This window comes from Diabrotica virgifera, chromosome 2, assembly GCF_917563875.1.
Source record: "Diabrotica virgifera virgifera chromosome 2, PGI_DIABVI_V3a".
Classification (NCBI taxonomy): domain Eukaryota; kingdom Metazoa; phylum Arthropoda; class Insecta; order Coleoptera; family Chrysomelidae; genus Diabrotica; species Diabrotica virgifera.
In genome coordinates, this window is record NC_065444.1 from 73,449,870 (window position 1) to 73,462,452 (window position 12,583).

A 12,583-nucleotide genomic window follows, 5' to 3' on the forward strand; every position below is an offset into this window, starting at 1 on the left:
TACATGGAAATCCAACATTAGTTGATTTTCTAAATTTTCCTTTTTTGAGAACAATTTCCGGATTGGCAGTCGAAACGTCAAAAACTAACAAACATGTAATTGTCATTACAACCATTGTGGCTAAATCCCATCAAAAGTATCATTGTCAAGATAAAAATGTTAATATGTTAATGAAATATTAAAGTTCTATGTTAAAAAAAAATGGCCCGATTTTTATTGAAAAGTCGCGGATTTCAGGTATTTTTCAGCCTTGTCCCGAATTCGACTGAATTGGAGTTGGTCACACTACTTATGAGTATGCCAAATGCTTTAAATCAGGCGTATGCCCCATTTTGAAGTCAATTGATTCAACTCTTAGACTTTCTCTAATATATCCATTTTTAATTTTGTCGTTTTGTGATTCCACTCATCACATATGTGTCATACGCATATGTCATATTGGTCCACACTGGTTTTATAAATTCTTGACTCCATCGCAGTGTTAATAAGTCGGTTTCCCCATTTAGTGTTATTAAGGCATCTTGCCGGTATATTTGCTTTTTGTACTTGATTTCTCACTTCTCTGTCTAGGTCTTCATGCCCTGCAATTGTGGAGAGTAATGGAATATATCGGATTGAATATATCTGTCTTCTGCAATTGTTAAGAATAATAGAATATTTGATGGTCCCATTTTAGTTCTAGTATTAATGTGTTTGTTTTTGCATTCAATTGTTAATTAAACAAACACATGTCCCCTGTCTATGTTTAGAGATTTTTGGGTATATATGCTACCGGCCAAACTAGTTATTCCTATCGCGTTCAGGACAAACTGGTTTGGCCTAGGCCAAACTAGTTTGTCCCGAAATCGGGTTTGACCGGTAACATATTATACATTAAGAAGTTATTCGCTATTCTGTTCATAAAGTTTGGGGCATTATAATGCCCTAGATTTTCATGTTTTCTCTTATTGTTTGTTTATTTGTCTTTTTAGCATTTCTTAGATTTACATTTTTGTGTTCTTCCACTATTTTATAAAAGCTTTTACGTTCCATGAATGGGTGGCAAATTTCATGCCTCAGACCTGGTGCATGTTGACTAAGCGAGGAATAGTGGAAGTCTTATTAACTATTTGAACCAAGCGCTACATGTTTGTTTTCGCATCTCCACAGACAAAATGAATTTGTCGAAAGTAAGTCCCTTTTCTAGCTTACAAACCCTTGCGTCATTCCTCATAACATATTTCCGGGATCCATTGAGACAATTTTGTTTTCTGTTCATCAGTTTCTGTTTGTGAGTTTTATTAGAGATAGCATTTAGTGCTTTGGTCAGAGGTGTCAGGTGTCCCGTTTAATTCTAGATACAAATTTTTGAATTCTAGCTCATTTTTCTGTTTTTAGATCATTTATGTAGACGTTGTTGTCTCTTCTCAAGATTTACATCAATATTGACATACTAGGGGCAGATCGACATTATTGCATGATGATTCCTTATTATCTTTAATATGATTTCTACTAAATATACGGAGTTTTAAGATTATCCCGGGTTATTGGGAGAGAACTAAGAATGCGTTTTATATGTCCTTATCGAAGTGTTTAGTGAACAATACATATTTGTATTTTTTAATAATTTGGATATTAATTTAATCGGATAATAGTCTTAAAGTAAGAGGTGGAACTGAATTTAAATCATTCTAGCGGTTTTCTCAGACTAACAAGTTTACTGTAGGTACTAATATAATTTGAGAGAATGGGTCTAATTGTTGGATAAATAGTGACTTGCTTATTTTTATAAACCGATTTCTGTATTACGGGTCTATGAATGTTCTGGGTTTTTCTCAATTAGGACATCTGAATGTGAATATTTGTAAATATGTGATTAGATATGTGTAAGTAAATTAAAAAAATAAAATCTGATAGCAGCAGGTTTTAGAATCAATAACATGTTTTCTTCTTCCTTTATTAGATCAGTTCAGCTGATTTAAGTTGCAGAACCATTCAATATCCAACAGTAATCAATTATTTCTGAAATATGAAGAAATACTATTATAATTTGATTTTTGGTATCAATGTAGATCGTCAATTAGGAGATCCGTACCAAAATAATACAGAAGCATATGAGAACGACGTTAATCTATTAATATAAAAAATATATATGGTAATAAATAGTTATGAAACAGCAATCATACGGGCGCCACGGTGGGGGTGGTAGCAAGATTTACTTTTATAAAATTAAAAACAATAGAAACAAAAAAGTCGTATAAAACCGAATCTATAAAAATGCTAAGTTTTGGATTCAGAGCCGGCATAGTAACGGGAGAAGCCCTGTTCAGTTTATTAGTTCTGTCCCACAAAAAGAATGCTACGACCAACTGAAAGATGTATTTTTATTCTTCATAGACTTCGAAAAAGCATTTGATAGAGTAAGACACGATCTACTAATAGAACGATTGCAAGAAGTCGATTTAGATGGGAAAGACATCAAACTACTAAAATACTGGAACCAAAATACCAGAATTAGGATCGAAGGTTCCTCGTCCGCGGAAGTAGAAATTAGGATGGGAGTTAGACAATGATGTGTTTTGTTACCCCTGCTATTTAATATTTATTTCGAGATTCCAGCACCATCAACAGTATCAGATACGCCGATAATACGGTATTGATGGCGTATTCCGACTTCTACAACGACTCATCGACAGGACTTACTCTGTCTGTGAGCAATTCGACATGAAAATAAACATTAAGAAAACCAAAGTGATGTCAAACCGAAAAAACCAGAATGTACCTCAACCTTGCAGAATAAACGGGCACATTTTAGAACAGGTCAATAAATTTAATTATCTGGGGTGTTGGATCGATAGTAGCCTAAATAGTCTAGGCGCCAAATAGAGGTCACCGTGTTCTTTTCAATTTTGATGAACAGATTCAACGGTTTCTTATGGATTTTTGGCTGCTGATTACGAATTTCGAGGGTGGAATTCGATCCGAGTGGTCAAAAAATTGTTATAAACAATTTAATTGTTTATAAATTGTTTAAAAGGCTCTGGCTCATAAACTAAAAGAGATAAAAAAGCATATTTCAAATAAAATTTGTTCGTTAATAAAAACCGAAGAACAAAACTTAAATCCAACAATTAGAACTCAAGATATTGTAAAATTAGTGCACAATGCAAATTGCAAAATAAGTATTTTTCGAAGCTTTATCTTCTAAGCCTGAGCCTTAGAAGATCCCATTTTAAAGCTTCGTTAATAGTCTTCCAAACAGAGTTAGTTAAATTACTTGATTTTCATTTGTTTTAAAGTTATACCCATGTGAAGTAATAATTTTCTTTAAAAAATTGTACAATAATTTGTTTATAAGGGTTTCAAGAAAATTTAAGCTATAAACATTTATACTTTAATTAACAATAATGATAGAAGAACTGAAAGGGAACATTTTGAGCTTACGAAAATGTTTGTAAGTTTATTTTTGGCCAAGATATCGATACTTTAATAGTGCGTTCTGAGGCGCAAGATCGGCTCACCGCGTAAAGGTTCACGTGCTAACTTCTCGATGCAAATTATAATTTCTGTGTATATTCGTTATCTTCATTTTTGATTTTTGTAGATCCTAATCAAATTTTATCATATAATTCTTGTAATTAAATCACCATACTGTACCTCGTATCACCTTTGATTCTATTTACTTTGTCTTCTATTTTTTGTACTAAATGAGAAAAACAAACATTAAAAACTAATACCTATTTCAGAAATAGAACTAAAAAGTAAGTTGATATTATTTATTAATACTATTTTTACAAACTTTTTGTTTCATGCATCTGAATCGAGATATATAGGGAATCTCAGCTTTTTTACATCTGCATAAGTTCTTAGAGCAATTTTTACAGTTACATGGTGGTACTAAGTCTGTTCTTGTAGGCAGTAAAACTTAAACTTTCTGGGGCTTCAGAATCTAATTATCTATATGATATAGATATAATCTATATCATATAGATAATCAGTGGATAGTGAATAGTATCCATATAAAGTGGATCTAGTTCTTTTGCAGCATCATCAAGGCACGTAAATTGTGTGTATGCCGCCACAACATAAATCCTAGTTTTATATGCAATGATGATGCTGCAAAATAACTTGATCCATTTTTATATGGATATCACATATTGGCTCATTTGCATACGATCGATAAAGCGTCGAAAAGTACTTGACTGTGAGCCTCATAGCGCGCCATTAAAATGTCGATATCTTGACCAAAAATAAACTTACGAACATTTTCGGAAGCTCAAAATGTTCCTTTTCAGTTCTTCTATCATTATTGTTAATTAAAGTATAAATGTTTATAGCTTAAATTTGCTTGAAACCCTTATAAACAAATTAATGTACAATTTGTTTAAGAAAATTATAACTTCAAACGGGTATAACTTAAAAAAAAATGAAGATAAGGTAATTTAACAAACTTTTTTGTAAGCCTATTAATGAAGCTTCAAAATGAGACCTTCTAAGGCTCATTTTCATGCGTAGAAGCCGAGTTACGATCGATAAAGCTTCGAAAAATTCTTATTTTGCAATTTGCATTGTCCTCAATTTTACAATATCTTGAGTTCTAATTGATTAAGTTTAGTAAACGTTTTTTCTTCGTTTTTTATTAACGAACAAATTTTATTTGAAATATTCTTTTTTATCTCTTTTAGTTTATGAGCCAGAGACTTATAAACAATTAAATTGTTTATAACAATTTTTTGACCACGTATCGAAATCCACCCTCGAAATTCGAAATCAGCAGCCAAAAATCCATAAGAAACCGTTGAGTTTGTCCATCAGAATTGAAAAGGACACGGTGACCCCTCTGGCGCCTAGACTAAAATCCTGATCCAGAAATACGATAGTATAGAACAGGCCAGAAAATCTTTCGAAAAGATAAAAAGACGTGTGTGATTCTCGCATAAAACTCGAAATTCGACTGGGTTTATCAAAATGTTACGTCTGGTCGACTTTTCTCTATGCAGTTGAAACGTGGACCCTTAAAACTTCAACCGTAAATAAATTGGAGACCTTTGAAATGTGGATCTACCGGAGAATCCTCAAAATGTCATGGACATCGCATACCTCAAACCAAACGAAGAAGTGCTCCATAGAATAGGCAAGGAAAGAGAACTTTTCAACACAGTGGAAGTTAGAAAAATATCATACCTAGGCCACATACTGAGAAATAATAAGTACCAATATACTCAGCTTATAGTGAAAGGAAATATCGAGGGAAAGAGAGGATTGGGAAGGAAAGGACTATCGTGGCTAGGAAATATCCGAAAATGGACAGGGCTAGATTTTGAACAGCTGAAGACAGACAAAAGCTTGCAATTGTTGTGTAGTGAACCTGCATTGAGGAGAGGGCGCTAAGTAGAAGAAAAACAATTATTTCTATAACAGTTAATCACTTTAACAGTGAGGATATTCTCAAGGAATCTTATCATCTCTACTGTGGTTGATGGTCTTTTTAACAAATCTCAAAAGAGACGGATTTTGTCCTCTGGGCTAGGCAGACGAGCTAAGTATAGTGGTTGCGGAGGTAAGTATAACAGTGTTATTGTTGATCGCGTAGGTACAAGGTGCCCTACACCTAGTAACTATCTGCGTATTCGAAACAATATGGTAGCAAAAATTACACAGTTCCAAAAGAAAAAGGTGGGGAAAAAATTTATAAAGGTGGGTCTCGAGTGACGGAAGACGGAACTACTACACTCGCCGAGCAAAAAAATCGACTCCATGAATTGTAATTTATGTTTACTAATTTTATGTTTTGTTTCTTTGAATTAAAACAACTAATGCAAAAAATATTGTCTATTATAGTGCTAGTGCAAATTGGCAACTAGTGCAGTCACTATAAGGTTTTCACCTCCGATTTCGTTGAACCTGCATCGATTTTCATGAAAATTGGTGAGTAGTTAGAGGATACCTCAAGGAACAAATGTGACATGGTGCCAACTTGCGCTTTTACCATGGCCACCTTATCTTTTATGCTACCCCTTCTCGGGGGGGAAAATTATTGTAGTAAAAATAATACCATAAATCGATAGAGGGACAAATTTTAAGCAAAATTTGTTATATAAAGTTATTAAAATAAATCGATACTTTCTGAGTTATTAAAGATCAACAATTTTATTTTTTCGTAAAAAAATGCATGTTTTAAAGCTGTCTTTCACGTATCACTCAAAAACTATAAGCTTTTACAAAAAAGCTATTATAACCAAAATTGAAGATAATAAAAAATTTAATGCACACTTCACTTAAAGAACTACAATAATGTTAATTCAAGGTGAGTTATGGGTAATTGAATGTGGGCACGCCAGGTTTTCTCAACACGACCTTATCGGCAGAGTATACGAGAAGTGTACGGTAAATTGAAGCTGTAATTACAAAAAAAGAAATATGTATGTCTTTGTACTTACTTTATAACGCTCAAAAAATTACGGGATCTGGATTCCAATGCATATTTCTTTTTTTATAATTTTCGTATCAAAGTTACTCGTGAAGTTAGTCGTATCGATGACAGTTGAAAAAACGTGGACGACCCATTGAATGTATATTTTTTCGGCGAGTACTCAAATTTAAGTATTCAAGCTAAAATAACGGAAAAACTATTGCTAAAAACTTGTCAGAGTACTTCAAAATACCTATCAAATGAGCTCCAGATGAAGTTAATAGCATAAAAAAGCAAGTTATGATGAAAATAAGAGAACCCTTTCAAATTTTTTAAGAAAAAGTGAAAAATAAAACACGCCATTTCCACAAAAATTTAAATTTATAGCAATCCTTACAAGAATTTCTTTATATTAGCATAAGTAATATGCTAATTTTGACCGGTTTAGAATGCATATTTTTGAAAAAACAATATAATTTTAAAAAATCGGAATTTTTAAAACTATCATAATTTTCATTCTTTTGATAATGCTCCAAACTCCAAAAATGCTCAATATACGTAAAAAATGATATATGTACTTATAACCAAATTTTATTTGTTCCTTTAGCAAATATTTTACTTATTTTACTATTTCTATAGGGTAAAAAATAATCGAGATAAAAACGTTTAAAGCTTAAATTTTACTGCGAGAACCATGTAACCGGGGCCGTATTTAATTAATATATTTAAAAAGGTAAGGGGTTTAAAACATTAAGTGCAACGTGGTTTGATAACACTTGAAATTAACTTTCAAATGGTTTGTACGTGAACCTGATATCGTAAAAATTAAAGGAGTTATTAAAAAAATACAATAACATTTTTTGGAAAAATTTTTAGAAGAGAAATATTGAAAAATTTGTTTGGCAGCTTATTTGATAGATATTTGGAGGTTCAACGAAATCGGAGGTAATAGATCATATCCACCTTCAGCGACTGCACTAAACGTGTTGTAAAATTTGTCTACTTGTTGTTTGTTTGAACATGTTGTTCCTTACGCCTGATATATAGGCGATAGCTTCATGGTAATGCATGATAACGCTCGATGTTATACAGCCCCGATTACGAAAGATTAGAGAGTTATCAAGTAACCCTAGGAGAATACGGTAACGCTATTTTACTGTATACTTTACATGTTATTTATAACGTTACCGTATTCTCATAGAGTTACTTGATAACTCTCTATTACCTGGCCGACACTATTATAACAACAATAGAATAGAATGGCCTCTGTTGAGTCCGGATATGACCCATCGAGCACCTATGGAATGAGCTCAAAGCCAGGGCTCGAGTCCTTAATCCAGCACCACCGACAGTGGCGGAGCTAAAGACCTTTATTAGATGAAGAGTGGGAAGCCATTCCTCAGGAATCAGTAAGAAACTTAATACGGTACTTAAGAGATGGCATGGAAAGTGTAATACAACGCAGACGAGGAAATACTCAGTATTAATTTTGATTTTTTATGTTAATTTACTTTTATGTTCATTGCATAATAACTTTCATTCCAAACATGTTTTCTCACATGCAATATTAAGTTATCTTTGTTATCTTCTTTAGTTGCTAACTTTATAAATATTGGTGTCATTGCAATAAAAATTACTTCTGTTCACAATATTTTACTTCTAATTTTACTTTTGCCAAACAGCGTAGTCAAAGAAATATAACTTAATTTTCTTTTGAGTAAGAGAGTTGATTTTTAATACTTTGCTTGCAAGTGTAGTAACCAAATAGATAATAGATATATAGATCATATGTATTTATCGATAGAATGCACTCGATTAATATCCCAATTAGAATAGTAATTACATAAATGCCACAAAGAAATAGCTTCAAAACAATACCACCAATCAAAGTGTAGGTACATATTTCAAAAATTATTAAATTTAGGTCTATAAAACCTTATATACAAACTGTTCATATTAAAAAAAAAATATATTTAGACACGGTTTAATGTACAGGGCATTCCATTTAACAAAAATACAGAACTTTGGTTCATTCCGTTGTTCTGACTGGCCCTGTATCTGTATAACCTAATTTTTAAATTATAGACGTCTTTAATATACATCAGTTCTGTTAATAACATTTTTTATATACAGTCAAACCCGCTTATTAGAATACCGGTTATAGGAATATCCCACTCTAGAGAATAGAAAGAAGTCCCAAAATGTTTCTATTAGCCACCAATGATCGGTTATTGGAATAACCCGGTTATGAGAATACTTTTGATTGGCACAAAGGCTATTCCAATAAGCGGGTCAGACTGTACTCCATATTTTAGCTGTAATCAAAGAAAACCAGAGGTTTGGTGCACTGTGTAGGGATATAAATATATGCAGTGATCAGATTCTAAAGGTGCCGGGGGGGGGGGGGGGGGGTGGCGTCTATGCTCAGTATTATAGTCGGTAGGTAGAACGAGTCGATGGTCCGTTTTGTTCTATGGATGTGAAACACATATCCAACGAACGTGTGCTAGGGACCATGCACAAAGAGCGAGAATTGATGAATGTCATAAAAATGAGAAAGGTCCAATACTTCGGTCATTGAGAGGACCTAAATATCGCTTACTCCGGTTGATCATTCAGAGCAAAATCGAAGAAAAACGCTGGGTTGGAAGAAAACAACTGTCTTAGATGCGTAACATTAGACAATGGACTAGTGATGTTGATTATAGTTACTTTCGAGTATTTGTTACAAATCGTTACTTTTGTATAAAGTAATCATTTACAGTATTCGTTACTTTGATTACTTTTGTATTTAAGTACCGGTAATCATATCGAAAATCGTATTTCTCGGTAGGTAGGTATTTTGTATAAAGTAATCATTTACAGTATTCGTTACTTTTATTACGATGATTACTTTTGTATTTGAGTACCGGTAATCATATCGAGAATCGTATTTCTCAGTAGGTAGATATTTTGTATAGGTATTCCGATATAACAACGACCTTCACCGATCTGTTTAAGGAATAAAATGTGATTACTACGATTACTTTTGTATTTGAGTACCGGTAATCATATCGAGAATCGTATTTCTCAGTAGGTAGGTCTGTAAAGGTATTCCGATACAGTCGCGTAACAAACTCCGTCGGGGCCTCCCCGCAGATTTGGAAATGGGGCCCCCTTTAAAAAATGACTAAATGCGACATGTGTAATAAATACCTATATGTGTTACAGCCCAGTAAATCAACGTAAAATATGGCGATACCGTGTAACTTTCAGTGTCACCACCAAATTGGTCAACTCGAAGACTTTTCGAGTTATTTTAGTTATTTATGAGTAAAAATGTTTATTGTTCAACAAAAAAACACGTTTTTAGGCGATTCTTCGCAAATATTTCAAAGAGTAAGTATTCGACCGAAAAGAATATTGTTAACAAAATTGTATCTAGCTTATAAAAAAAAATGAAACAAAAATGAAATCTATCGACTCAGTAAAAGAAAAGTTGTAGCTCATGAAAAGTTTTTTTTATTCGTCAAATTCCAAATCGAATATTTCAACGTGAAATAACCAAAAAATGAAATACTTTTCGGGGAAACTCATTAGAACTTTTTTAAAGTGTTTAAAAGAAGCTTTATTTTTTACAAAAGTCTCTAGCATCAAAACTAAGCCAGTTACGCTCAAAATACAGTTAATCCCATTTTTTGGTAAAAAAATTGTGAACATCTCCCCCTATTTAGCACCCCAAATGAAACTAATCATTATCGCCTTACAAATTACTTAACTTTTTTATATGACCTGTAAGTTTTATCGGTTCGAAGTGCTTATTTTTAAAAGGGTTCTAGTTGAAAGGATTGAACGAGTCACTACATAATCACGAGTATACATATGCAAATTTTAAACAGTTATCTTAACCAATTTTTGTCTTACAGAAGAACAAAATAAATCCAAAATATTTATAAAAGCAAGACCTACATTTCTTTACCCTATGATATTTTTCGTATCACTAATACTTTTTAAGTTATTTTAAATAAAGGCATTTTTCCAAAATAAAAAAACTTTTTTTACTTAAAAAAAATTATCAAAAATAAGAACTTCGAACCGGTAAAACTTACAGATCATATAAACAATAAATATTTAAAGTAAATGGTAAAGCGCTAATGATAAATTTTATTTGGAGTGCGAAATAGGGGCAGATTTTCACGATTTTTTTTTACCAAAAAAGGGGCCAACTTTATTTTGAGCGGAACTCATATAGTTTTGGTGCTAGAAACTTTAATAAAAAATAAAAATAAAGCTTTTTTTAAACATTTAAAAAAAGTTTTAATCAGTTTTTCCCGAAAATTACTTTATTTTTTGGTTATTTCAGGTTGAAATATTCGATTTGGAATTGGACGAATAAGAATAATTTTTTATGAGCTTCAACTGTGCTTTTACTGTGTCGATAGACTTAATGAATAAGTACACCATTTTTTTTATATCTTATAAGCCACTTTTTGGCTAAAAATATTTTTTCAATATCTAATATTTAATTCGATAAATACTTATTTTTGAGTTATTTGCGAAAAACCCGTCTGAAAACGTTGTTTCTTTGTTGAAAAATAAACATTTTCACTCGCAAATGACTTGAAAAGTATTAACATAGCTAAAGAAACTCTATAGAAGAAAAGTTGCTTATAATTAGTCAATTTATACATTTCCGGACTTATTTTAAACGTATGATTTTCACCCCAAGGAGGGGTGTCACCTCCCGAAGTAAAAGCAAATAACGGCATAAATCCAACTTTGAAGTGGAGTGTAACTAGAACCTAAATCCAAATTGTCAAGCAAATACGTCCGTCCTGACGCTGATAATTTCACTCCAAAACTGTAATTTACTGAGCTATTGGTGTATTTATGCATTGTTTATGACGACTTACATTTTTCATCTTTATTGGTATAGAATAAAATAGAACAAAAATTACTAAATGATAACATTAGTATTATTCTATGAGATGAACAACTTTCTTCGTGCACTATCTACTATCAGCGAATATATCTACAATTTTATTAATTCGGGTGGACAACTTCATTTTGAATACTGCACTACTTAAAAAACGTATGTATGCAAATAATATAACAACACATGTTTACATATATTAGACAACAAGATGGGGCCCTTGACATATTAGTGCCCCCCGTAAGCTTCATGCTTCGGGAGCCTCTGTTACGCCTCTGGATAATTGTATCGAAATACTAAACGTAGGTAAAGATTAAAGAGAAAACCCATTTCTAGATTTAGAAATATTGTTCTAAAATTCGGCAAATTGTAATTCTCAAATCTTTCAATAGTCACGTACAAAGCATTATAGTTTATTGTCGTCACCCAGGAGGGTTGTTCGTAAGACCGGAAAGGACTAAGTTTCTAGATATGAGATGATTCACTTGCCAAATACTATTTAAAAATTTACGTTTTTAAATTTAAACACATAAAGTAAAATCATATACCTATAAATAACAGATTTTTACATAATATCAGACGACAAGATGGGGCCCCTGCTCGATTGGGGCCCCCCGCAAGCTTCACGCTGCGGGGGCCTATGTTACGCCCCTGTTCCGATAAAACAACGACCTTCACCAATATGTTTAAGAGATAAAAATGATTTGATTGCTATGATTACTTTTGTATTTGAGTACCGATAATCATATCGAGAATCGTTACTTTCGGTATTCGTAAGTAACGAGTACTTTGTAACGAATAGTTACTTTTTCAACATCACTACAATGGACAGGTCGAACGGTCGAGAAATTGTTTCATATAGCTGCTGACCGAGAAACATTTCATCAGCTTGTTAATACGACAATAGCCAATGCTTGAAACACGACACATAAAGACGAAGAAGATATGAGAAAGAAAGTAGGTACATATTCGAAATAACAAATTTTATATAATTTATTTGTTTATTGTTTCGAATACTTTCTCATACACCGACTACAATACTGCACATAGGCGCCATCCCCACGGGCACCTATTTGGGCAGTGGCGGCTGGTGGGGTAAAATTTTGGGTAGGCCACGAAAGCAAATTACAAATAGCTATGCATAATATGCAAATAAAAATTTATTTTTATGCATAAAAATACTTAAAAGGTAACTGTAACAGATTTACATTTAATTATATTTTTAAAACTACATAAAATTATGAACTAAAATATACAAATTGTTTACATATTTTATTATT